This window comes from Nomascus leucogenys, chromosome 2, assembly GCF_006542625.1.
Source record: "Nomascus leucogenys isolate Asia chromosome 2, Asia_NLE_v1, whole genome shotgun sequence".
NCBI classification, from domain to species: Eukaryota; Metazoa; Chordata; class Mammalia; order Primates; family Hylobatidae; genus Nomascus; species Nomascus leucogenys.
The window spans coordinates 14282934-14294602 of NC_044382.1; the positions used below are offsets into that span (position 1 = coordinate 14282934).

General features: G+C 37.3%; 1 long non-coding RNA gene across 1 annotated transcript in view; it reads right to left on the reverse strand.

Annotated features, from left to right (window-relative positions):
- Nucleotides 1-9581, reverse strand: part of LOC105739309 — a 65911-nt gene extending 56330 nt beyond the window's left edge. Inside the window, exon 1 of the long non-coding RNA XR_001115214.1 lies at nt 9392-9581. This is a non-coding gene — a long non-coding RNA (uncharacterized LOC105739309). The remainder of the gene's footprint in view (nt 1-9391) is intronic.
- Nucleotides 9582-11669: the final 2088 nt, after the last annotated feature.

Here is an 11669-nt window from a genome sequence, read left to right on the forward strand (position 1 = left end):
CCCAGTAGCAGCTTACAGATCCCTTTGCCAGAGCAGTTTTCTTGGGCCCTTTTATCAGGACAGTCTCCCTTGCAAAGACATAGCACCTGATAATTGATCTTCATGATGATAATCACAATTGTAATCATACAATTATTTGTGAAAATATTTAATGACTGTATTTCCTACGGAAGCTTAATCTTTTTAGGTGTCATCATTGCCTTTGCTACTGTTATATTGGTTCAGCATCTAGTTTGGAGTTTGGCACATAGTCAAACTTTGTGCACAGCTGTGAGCCTCCACACTGTGGAGAGAAGCCAGACACAGACTTTACATGCACCTCGAGATTCCTGAAGAACATGTGCCATGTGTTTGTCATCTAGGATTCTTCCATTTATATAGAAATGGTGGGTTCTGAGGGCCTTAAATCAGAGATAGTATTCTCCTGCATCCATTGCCACAATTTTTTTTGATTATGACATTCTTGCATGCTGAACTCAGACTGGGCCCAGGAATGATCTTCAATACAGGCAGCTTCTACCAGTTGTCACATATGGCCTATGAGATAAAATCTAATTGCCATTCTTACAATGAATTCTATTCAGGATGGCCTTCGCTTTGTTCACTCAATATTCCCTGAGATTTTGCCTCTATCTTTGTTCGTGCTGTTTCATTTATCTGAAATAGCTACTTTTCTCCAAACACACTCCATTTGTTGAAAATCTATTAATTCCTTAAGTCCTATCTTGAGCACCATCTTTTCTGTGAAGCCTTTTGAAATCCCCTTAATTAGATGAAATCTCTGATGACTCTAACCTTACTCTACCTTACAACATAGTAATTTGTATGCTTGCCTTTACCTTCTTACTAAAATGGTCCTCCTTAAAGACTGGAAAAACATATTCAACCACTTACTATAACTTCAGTTATGAAACACATATATATTTGTCTCCTATCATGTGCCAGGCCCTGTGCTAAGTACTGGGGGTATAAAGCTAAAGGAGACCTAGCCTCTGTCTTAAGTAGGTCATCGTTTTCCAGGGCATTAAACAAACACTTAAAGACATGGTTGTAGAATAACACAGCAGATGTTATACTGGAGGCATTTACAAGTCACAGTGATGGGTTGAAGAAATAAATGATCGTCTCTGGGCCGGGTGTGGTGAGTAAAGATATTAGAATGATTAGAGACAATTAAGTAAAATGCTTAAGAGATGGGTAGGAGATTTTACAGACATGGTAGATGTTTAGTTCCTTCCATTTAACCAACTTATTTGAATTGATCTTAAAGCAGCTGGCAAAATTGAAGCTGGTAAAACAAACTCTATTTCTTACTTCTCTTGAGTTTTCTGAATGCTGCATAAAGTTTTCACAGATCCTCTCTCCAGATTCTCCTACTGTTGACTGCGTTTCCACACTACAGTTTACCCAATTCATTCACGTAGGCCTCGCCACTGTTCTATAGACTCACCCTGGTTGCCCTGTGCTGTGTAGTAGTTGCATTATTTCCAATAGGAAGTGCCATAATAAGCCACATCAAACAGGTATTTGGACTGTGCTGAAGTAGATCCTGCTCTACCAACTTACATAATTGCATGAGTTGAGGAAATGTGCCAAGAACCCAAATCCAGTTTGCTGCTATAGGATGTAAGGGCTGCTGAAAACAATGTTCTCAGCCAGGACAGAGGCAGTACAGTTATCAGAATCACTAGGAGATATATCATCAAGTGGCACAAGGTCAACCCAACTTCCCTGTTTTAAAAAACTACCACCCAATCGCCATTGAAACCCACTCCTCCTAAAATATTAAATGTTTCAGAAAGTCAATGAATGCAGCTTGATAAACTTAAAATTGCTAACTGAACTTCAAAATAATGCTCAGGAAAAGGAAGATGCCATCAATGGAATAATTTGGGAAAGTTTCTGAGAAATTAAAGATTGTTTTTCATCAACTAGAAAATATTTGGTATGTTAATCACACTAAAAAAGATGATAATTTCCATGTAAACATGAAGGTGCTGCAAGCTCTCTTAGCAAAGTGTCTCAAACTTTAGGGTACTCCAGAATTACCCAGGGATCTTGCTACAAACATTGGGTCATTGAGCTCCACTCCTAGAGATGTGTTTTGGAAAGTCTGGGTATGACTCCAGGACTTTGCAGTTTGAACAGGCGTCATGGTGGGTAATGTTGCAGGCAGCCCACAGACCATACTTTATCCCAGGTAAATTATCCTTGATCTTATGGGGATAAAACAAAACCAACTGTATAGCTGACCCTGGAACAACACGAATTTGAACTTCGTGGGTCCACCTGCACACAGATTTTCTTCACCCGCTGCCACTCCTGAGACAGCAAGGCCAACCCCTCAAGACCAACCCCTCCTCTTCCTCCTCCTTTTCAGCTTACTCAATGTTGAAGATGAGGTTGAAGACCTTTATGATGATCCACTTCCACTTAGTGAATAGTAAATATATTTTCTATTCTGACTCTTTAAATAATACTGATTTTCTTAATACCACTGTCTTTTCTCTTGCTTTCTCAGTAGGCTATTAATAGTTAAATTTTGGAGGAGTTAAAAGTTATGCATAAATTTTTCAACTGCATGGAGGTTGGCACCCCTAACCCCTGCATTATTCAAAGATCAACTGTATAGCATTCTTCCCACCACAACTTCTATATGCTAATGTGGCAAACAATATGCAAAGAGATTAAAACTTCTACCTTTGACAAGTGGCCTGCCCCAAACTTCTCTGTTATCTTTGATTCATTCTTTATTTTTTATTTATTTTTTTTTTACCAAGAAAGGGGAGTAATTGTCTTCCTCATCTGCACATGTAATACAAAAACAATTTTAGAAATCTGTTTCTCTTACTGATCATGTGTGTGTGTGTATCATTATGATTTACTTAGGAAAGAAAGAGCTAAAGCCAATCTCTCGACCAATTATTAATTGAAGTTTTAGTGTCTACTGATTACTGGCAACTAGGTCCAAGGACGGTTTCTTATCTCACTTCTCCCTCACAATCGCTTCAGGAAAAAGCTGCAGTTGGCCTCACTTTACAGATGAGGAAACAAGATGAATAGTTAGGGAACTTGCAAAGTTAAAAAAAAAAAATGAAATCCAAGTTTCAAACCTAGGTGTCTGATTTAACAAACCACTTTGTCTTTACCACATCTAACAGTTGTTATTTCACTTCATTTTGGGGGGGCTGTAAACTTTGAATGAATGATGAGTTTGTACCAGCTGCAATTTATCGTTTAATGATACAAGTGAAACTATGTCCTTCCCTTATACCCTTCGGTCTCATTCCCATCTAAGGGTGGGATCTGTAATCATGTTCTCCAACAGCTGGCTTCTAGTTTCTGTGGTTTTCTCTGCCTTTGACAACCATTTATTCCTCTTCGTTTAAGATTCTGTCTCATCTATCTTTGATCTAGGCACCTTTTCTTTCTTCTCCAGAGTGTTTCTTCCCAGCAGTCCCCTAGTTTTATTATTCGAGATTTCAGACCTTCCTTTCTCTTTTAGCTTTAAGCTTTGGGCTTTTCTCTCTCTCTCTATCTGTGGTGGTCATATGGCATGCTGTTTCTTTCATTTAGTTTTCTTTTTCGTGTTCAACCATATATTCTTTTCTGTTCCCCATTATTCTAGATTGCATCATACCACCTTAATCCTTACTAACCTGCTGGAAAGATTTTCCATCTCTAGTATTTCTGATACCAGCCTGTTAACTAACCATGGGGAAGAAGGGAACAATTGACATCCTCATAATTAATTTTATTGATCACATAGATATTTTTCCAGAATTTTGCATACCTTTTTATTTACTCAAGTGTGTGAGTATCCTATCTGTGGCCTAAAATGAATTGGCAAGTTTTGATATAATTGCCATTGAGCCTCAAACTTAGCAGTGAAGTGAATCTATAGAAAGAGATAGGATAATATACTCACACCTGAAACCACAAGGACCTCATCAGCCATGAAAAGTAACATTTCCTGAAAATAGAAAACAGGCTAGTTTCTAGACATTTCAAATCAGTGGATTTCTTTTGTTCTAAGGCATTTACATGATAACTACTAAATTTAATTAAAAAATCAAACTCTTCTCTCTCAGGTTTACAATTCAGTACAAGGGCAGATATAAATTCTGTCATTAGAATGATTTACCTGTCACCATTGTATAATTTATAAATAACGTAGAGAACAATGTAATTTTTTAATACCATGAGTCATATGCTTTATGTTGCAATAATTTTAGTTTAGTCTTTCTTTGCTCTTTAGCAAAATAAAAGTAAAAGAATTTCCAAAACAGAGGAATCGTGACAGGGAGAACAAGAAATGCAATGCATCAAAGCAACACAAGATGTCACTTTTACACAGGCCTGCATTTGCAGGGTAAGGCTACATCGGCATTGTGCATCAAATAGTATGCGAAGGGAAAAGCATCAAGATTTACAAATGTTTCAGAAATATGAAAAGGAGCAAAAAACCTTGGTTTTGTTTTCAATATTTGTAATAATATCTTGAAATGTATCACGAAACTGGAATTATTCTCCTATATCTATATAAGTTCACAGAATACATTGCTTTAACAATACATCACATCCGCCCCAATCCCCAATTTTCTGGATAGCATAGACTCAGAAAACAAGCTTATTCTCACTGCATAGCATATTCTTTCTCTTGGCTTCCTTACTTCTGCTTCATTAGTTGCCTTCCAACATCTTATTGGAGGTCTAATCTGTTAAAAATAGTTCTCTATTTTTCTTTTTCTGGTCCTGCCCAATTAACCCATTTTGCACACTGCTCCCAGGTGGACCCTCTTGGGGGCAATTCTGATCCCAATATTCATCTGTTCCCCAAGGTCAGGTTTAGCAAGAAGTATTAGTTTCCTATTGCTGCTACGATAAATAACCACACACCGAGCGGCTTAAAGAATACAAACATATTTTCGGTAGCTCAAAAGCCTGACTTGGATCTCACTGAGCTAAGATCAAAATATTAGTAGAGTTGGATTACCTTCAGGAGCTGTGGGAGGAACACATTACCTTGCCTTTTCCAGTTTTTAGTGGCCACCTGCTTGCCTTGGCTCGTGGCCCCTTCCTCTGTGTTCAAAGCCGACATTATCAGGCCAACTCCTGTCCTGTTGCCATCTCCCTGGTTTTTCATAGTCACATCTTTCTCTAACCCTTTTAAAAACCCTTGTGATTACGTTGAGCCCACTGAGGTAATCCAAAATCGTCTCCCTATCTTAATGTCTTCAGGTCAGCTTATTAGCAACTGTAATTCCATCCGCAACCCTAATTCCCTTTGCCTTGTAGCCTATCGTACTTATATATTTAGGGAAGTCATTATTCTGCCTACTACACAAGGTATCCAAAGGGCTTCAAGATCTGGCCTAGTTTTACTTTCCATCCTTGAGCCCCTTCCAGGGTCTATTCTCACTTCTTTTGTGTCAAGTGTTTCGGCTAAACTAAATTTCCCATGAAGTGGCCAGTGTTCATTCTTTAATCCCTAAATTTTGGTTCATGCTGTTCTCACTTCCTATGTTATTTTCCGACTTATCTGAAGACATATCTTCATTCTTCAAGTTTCCTCCCCTAGGAATCTTTTAAACACTCTCTTATGCAGAACTGATTACCCCTTCATGTGTGCTTTCATTGACTATATCTTCTACAGAATTATTGTGTTAAGCCATTTGTAATTTTTTTCTTTCCTTTTTTTTCTCCCTGAGGCCCCAGGATATACTTTTCCCTAACCCTTTCAGGTGCAAAATTGTGAAAGGTGGTAGATATATTTTGTTAGATGTTTGGAAAGTATGTTATAAAGTAAGAGAAACTGCCATTACAGACTCCTTTCTCCAAATACCAGTGGTTTACCATAATAGAAGGTTATCTCTTGATCATTTATAATACAATGCTGGTGTTTCTGGTCTACTGGTAACTCTCATCCATACTGATTCGAGGACCCTGGTGCCTACCACCTCCTGGCTCTGTTATACTACCAGGCCCTTCTAATTCAAATCCAGAGAGTAGAAGGAAAAAGAGAATGTTCAAGAGACTCATTTGATTTTTAAAAAGTTGCTTGGAGGTTACTTCATTTTTATTTACATTCCCTTGGAGAAAACTCTGTTACATAGTCCCTCCAGTGCCCCCAAAAAACTGCAAGGGAGCCTGGGAAACGTACTCTAACCAGGTATCCAGCAAAATCCTATTACCACAGGGAAGAAGGTAACGGGTTTTAGTAGAAAACTGTGATACGTGCTACAGAGTGAAGAGTCTGGTTCCTCCATGTCTCCCCTGAGGGAAGTCATGCTTCCCTCCTGCCAACTCTTATTTGAACATGTATCTCTTATGTAAACTACAATATTCCACTTTGTATCCTATTTCTTTGTAATATATGTCTGACTTATTCCAAAGTACGTAAATCAGATCAATGTAGTAGAGGAATGGTAAAAAGTATGTGTAAATCCTACATTTTGCATAAACTTTCCTATATTTATTAAGTATCATTCTGCTAGATTGAATTGTTCCTTATGACAAATATGACCTGGATAAATAAGGAAGATATAATTCTTTTTTGGGGGGTGCGGGGGGTGGGGACGGAATCTTGCTCTATCGCCCAGGCTGGAGTGCAGTGGCCTGATCTCGGCTCACTGCAAGCTCTGCCTCCTGGGTTCACGCCATTCTCCTGCTTCAGCCTCCGAGAAGCTGGGACTACAGACGCCCGCCACCAAGCCCAGCTAATTTTTTGTATTTTTAGTAGAGACGGGGTTTCACAGTGTTAGCCAGAATGGTCTCGATCTCCTGACCTTGTGACCCGCCCGCCTCGGGCTCCCAAAGTGCTGGGATTACAGGCGTAAGCCACTGCGCCCAGCACAGGAAGATATAATTCTAAAGCCTTTAGAAATAATTTTAAATGTTGAGAGAAAAAGTAGGCATTGTTCTGTGGCAATGATAAGAATGATGGAAAGCAAGATGGTAAGAAAAGAATACAGGACTTGACAGAAGGTGACACTTTTGTCAAGAATGTTAGTTAAGAGCATGGGGTTTAAAATTAAATGGATTAGTTCTACAATTTTATGGCTATGTCACTTGAGCAAATTAAACTCTCTGAGCCTCAATTTCAGTATCTGTCAAATGGAGGTAACTGTTTACAATTTTTAGAAGGTTTATATTAGGTAAGTTTGTAAGACAGTTAGAATGTCTAATTCATAAATACTCTAAAATTCTAGGTTTTATTTTTCTTAAACATTGTTGAATAAGGAAATCTATATTAACCTTAGATTTTTTAAAGCATGCATATAAAGAACAAAGACAAATAGAAGTTTTGAGTTACAAATAAATTCAGGAAAGCTGAAATTCAAAGACCTGATGTTTATAAGGACACAAGGACAAACAAAAGATCTTTCAAGGTTTTTACATTTACAAGAAGAAAACAAAAAAGTGCTTGAGGTTAACAAGCCATGTTTTTTATCCGTCCAAAAGCATAGCATCTCAAGAGTGGAACAAACACTTGAGAGAAGTGGTTGAGGTACCATGCAGGTAAAGTGGTTGGGGAGAACCATTCTGCCCTGAATAAATGGCTTTGTGGCCAGGCTTTGGGTGTCTAAGTTCCAAAGTGAGAAAACTTACCAATGAGATTGAAAACTTGATGTTGAGTTAATCAAAGAGAATAAAGGACCAATAGGAGAGGCACAAGAAAGTTGAGAAGAAAAAGGTAGATCTCATTTTCAAAAGAAGAATATTGATAGCTATAGACTGGAACATAACCTTCAGCATTCAAAAGATTCACAACAGGTTACCCTAGCTCCTCAATGGGACATCAGTCTTAGAAATGCTGTTGCATTAAATATATATATCAATTTTTAGAAGCAATCTGGTTTCAGAAATAAGACAGTGTGTACAAGCAAGAGAAGTGTCTTAGGCTAAACACGCATGAGTTGACTAGAACAAGATTGGAAACTATGAATAAACATGATCGTTATGCTGAAGTCCAGGTGTGTTCATTCAAGCCTTTAATTATATCCTTTTGGACTAGGTTTTAGAAACAGGGTGGGTGAAGTGTATTTTTGTAAATTTAGTTGGTTGTTATCTTACTTGAGCTAAGTGAGAAATGTGTGTGTTACTCAAGAATCATGTTTTTAAAGCATTAGAACTTTGACCCAAGTCTTACTATAAATTTTAGCAAAGGACAGAATGATCAGAACAAATTATTTTCAAATTACAGATGAATAAAATCATAATGATTAGGCATATGGATTTTGAAATTGTTAGACCCGGAAGAGAGTTCTGGCTTCGCCATTTATCAGATGTGTAGCTTTGGTCAAGTGATTTAACTATTCTAAACCTCAATTTCCTCATCTATAAAACTATAATTTGGAAAGGCCATCTACCCATTGTATGAATGATGTGGGATAACTAACATAAATGCACCTAGCATATAGTATATGCCCATCAGGATGGAGATAGTTACAATGCTGGTGTTCCAGATAAAACTGCCTCTCACAACCAGAGAGCATTTCAATAAAGTTAAATAGCTTACAGAAATGGATAAATCAAATCAAACAAGATTAAAATGAATTGCAATATGCCATTTGAGCAAAAGTATAAGAGAACAAGTAATGTTTTTACACAGGAATAGAATAAAAAAGGCAGATAATTAGAGGCAGATATATAAGTGTTTGAACCATGTAAGTAACTATATTCAATATGAATCTATTAAAAAACATAAATCAATGAAAACATGTAACAAAATACCTAGCATTTTCTTTGACTACATCTGTGAAAATATGGAAAGTAATATAAAGCAGAGACCAGCTTCACTGTGCTCTGTACTGTCTAACAACACTGAAAATCTTACATTATGAATGGAAGGCAGACAAATGGAAACGTATTCAAAGGAGAGTAATCAAAGTGTGGGGAAGCATGTCATCTGAATAATGGCTGGAAGAGAAGTGGTAGTTGTTTCCGGTTTGGGGCTATTATGATAAAACAGCTGCTGTGAATTTTTTATATAAATCATTTTCATGGACATATGTTTCCATTTATCTAAGGTAAATATCTAGAAGTAGAATTGTCCTATGGTAGGTATACATTTAACTTCATTAGAAAATGCCAGTTTTCCAGAGTGGTTGTACTATTTTACATTACTTTTTAATTGTTTATATATTTATTTCAATTTCATTCCTTGATGGAATTATGTCAACCTTTCCAGATTTCTGTCTTAGAAAAAAATTGGAAGACTTAACCACTCTGCACTCATATGCAGTGACCAAAAATAAGCAGAACTGAATATCCATTACCCTTTTAGATGGCACAGGAACAGTGCAATTTCCCTCACATTTCACTCATCACTCCTGACTCACTCGCTCATTTGGTACCAACTGATAGGTATTAGCATAAGTTTGCATACCTTCATGTAATGGGAGACTGACACAACCCCAGCCATTTAACTTGCTGACAGTAGGCCATTGTTGATGCTTGCATTTGAGTAAGAACATAAACTTCAAGGTGTGTGTTTGTGTTTACACTTTGCCATTGTTGTTGCTTTTTGTAAGTGCCATCTTGGAGATATTTGTGTTTTTCCTTTTGACTGCCTCCTCCTTCAGTTGCACCCAGAGGGTCGGAACAGAAGCAGTAGCAGGGATGTTGCTAGGCAAAAAGGTTCTGATGACAATGATGGAGATTGCAAATTATGATTAGTGCAAACTCAGGATGTGTCATCAGCTTAGGATTCTGTTATTTACTTAATTTGAGCCTAATAATATGAAACATTGTTGTAATGTTGAAGTTTTCTTATCCTTTTCAAGGTGCTTCAATTCCCCAAGGAAAGAGGCAAGCAGATGGAATATTTCAGGCTGCAGACATAGAAGAATGAGATAGAAATATGCTCTGTCCTTGATGTGAAGATTCTGTCACTTTTAATTCTCCAGCTTATTTACTTTTCCACTACATAAGAACTGGGGCTTGTTTTAGCAGCATTGATTAAGTTGTCATTGATTTTTAAGATAGGAAATAGAACTTTCAAATTTCCCACATGAATTTTAAATAAGTCAGATATTAACAACAAGATAAAACATTTACCATGGCAATGACAGAATAGTCAAGTATCATTCAAAACCTTTCAAGGCTCACAAAGAGCATATGGATTCTAGATGTCAATACATACATGACTAGGTATTAATTTTATTATTTAATCTAAATAAATGCTTCAATAAGCTTCTAGTCCCCAAAATAGAGAGTTCATTTATTTTTATACGTTTGTGTTCACTCGAAATTTGCATAAAGGTATATTTTCTACCAGTCGATGGAAATCAGTCTTATTAACAGTTAAGATTTATTGAGCCCAGCATTCTGCTAAACCTTTAGAGCACTATGTGAATTAATCCTCACAAAAACCTTAGAGCAGAGTTTGCCCAACTTGGAACTATTGACATTTTGGGCTGGATAATTCTTTCAGGGTAGGGATTGTCCTGGGTATTCTAACATATTAAGCACAATTTCTGGCCTCTACTCATTAGAAACCAGTAACGTCTCTCATCCCAAATCATGAAAATGAGACCGAGTGCGGTGGCTCACACCTGTAATCCCAGCACTTTGGAAGGCTGAGGCAGGAGGATCACTTGAGCCCAGGAGTTGGAGACCAGCCTGGACAAAATGACAAAAGCCCATCTCTACAAGAAATATAAGAATTAGCTGGGTGTGGTGGTGCACACCTGTAGTCCCAGTTACTTAGGAGGCTGAGGTGGGAGGATCTCTTGAGCCTGGGAGGCAGAGGTTGCAGTGAGCCGAGACTGCACACTTGCATTGCAGCCTGGGCAACAGGACAAGACTCTGTCTCAAAAAAAAAAAAAAAAAAAAGAAAAGAAAATGTCTTCGGACATTGCAAGTGTGCCCTGGGGGAAAAACTGCACTCTGGCTGACAACCATTGCTTTAGGACAAATATTATTATTTCTGCTCCATTACAGAACTTACCTGGAGAGACACACAGCCAGCAAGATGAGCATCTGGAGCAGAGAGGTAAGCTCATTTGGATTGAAAGCCCAAGATCTTTGCATTAATTGATAATGTCTCCAGTTGATTTCAAAGATACATGAGTAGAATTGTGTCTAGTTACATGTGAGGGTTTTCTTAGTATTTACTTTAATGTACATGTGAATTAAGCATTTACTATTTGGAAAATACTACACCAGGGCAAAAAGTGATGACAAACTTAACTTACTCATGGCCACTGAAGAACTTAAACCTTGTCATTGGTAAATAGTGAATCCACAACTGAGGTTACAAATTTCATGTACTGTATTCAAATGCCTTTAAAGATGGAAATATACATTCATGTTTCTTAAACATTATGTTGTGGTCTTGTTTTTTTTAACAATGTTTAAAAAACATCATGTTTTTAAAACATTTCTGTTCATTTAAGTTTTGGCATCATTGCACAAATATACAAATATAAAATTATTACCTATGGTAGAATTCTCTTGTGAGAGAAAGTGTATCTATACAGTACAATAATTGGCAAATGTAGCCCACTATCTGTTTTAGTAAATAATATTTTATTGGGTCATAGCTATGCTCATTTGTGTATGTGTTGTCTGTGGCTACTTTTATGCTATGATGACAGAGTTCAAGAGTTGTGGCAGAAATCATATAGTTCACAAAGCCTGAGACTTTTACTATTTGGCCTTAT